At 64.9% G+C, this 501-nt stretch overlaps 1 protein-coding gene across 1 annotated transcript in view; it reads left to right on the forward strand.

Moving 5' to 3' along the window:
* The window catches only part of LOC113960800 (histone deacetylase 7-like), a gene marked incomplete at both ends in the record, with an annotated part of 6,766 nt that overhangs the window by 5,370 nt on the left and 895 nt on the right, over positions 1-501 (forward strand). The gene's annotated exons all lie outside the window — the stretch shown is intronic.

The raw sequence follows: 501 nt of genomic DNA on the forward strand, positions 1-501 counted from the left end.
CTGGGGGTCCCAGAGCTGTGTCACCCTGGGGGTCCCAGAGCTGTGTCCCCCCATGTCCAGGGATCCCAGAGCTGTGTCACCCTGGGGGTCCCAGAGCTGTGTCTGGGGGTCCCAGAGCTGTGTCCCCCCATGTCCAGGGGACCCAGAGCTGTGTGACCCTGGGAGTCCCAGAACCGTGTCACACCCATGTCCAGGGGTCCCAGAGCTGTGTCCCCTCTTGTCCTGGGGTCCCAGAGCTGTGTCACCCTGAGTGTCCCAGAGCTGTGTCACCCCGGGGGTCCCAGAGCTGTCCCCCCATGTCCAGGGGTCCCAGAGCTGTGTCACCCCATGGTTGGGGGTCCCAGAGCTGTGTCACCCCGGGTGTCCCAAGACTGTGTCACCCTGGGGGTCCCAGAACTGTGTCACCCCTGTGTCCAGGGATCCTAGAGCTGTGTCCCTCATGTCCTGGGGTCCTAGAGCTGTGTCCCCTCGTGTCCAGGGGTCCCATAACCATGTCTGGGG

Source organism: Neopelma chrysocephalum, unplaced genomic scaffold, assembly GCF_003984885.1.
Source record: "Neopelma chrysocephalum unplaced genomic scaffold, ASM398488v2 Primary Assembly neopelma1_96906, whole genome shotgun sequence".
Taxonomy (NCBI): Eukaryota; Metazoa; Chordata; class Aves; order Passeriformes; family Pipridae; genus Neopelma; species Neopelma chrysocephalum.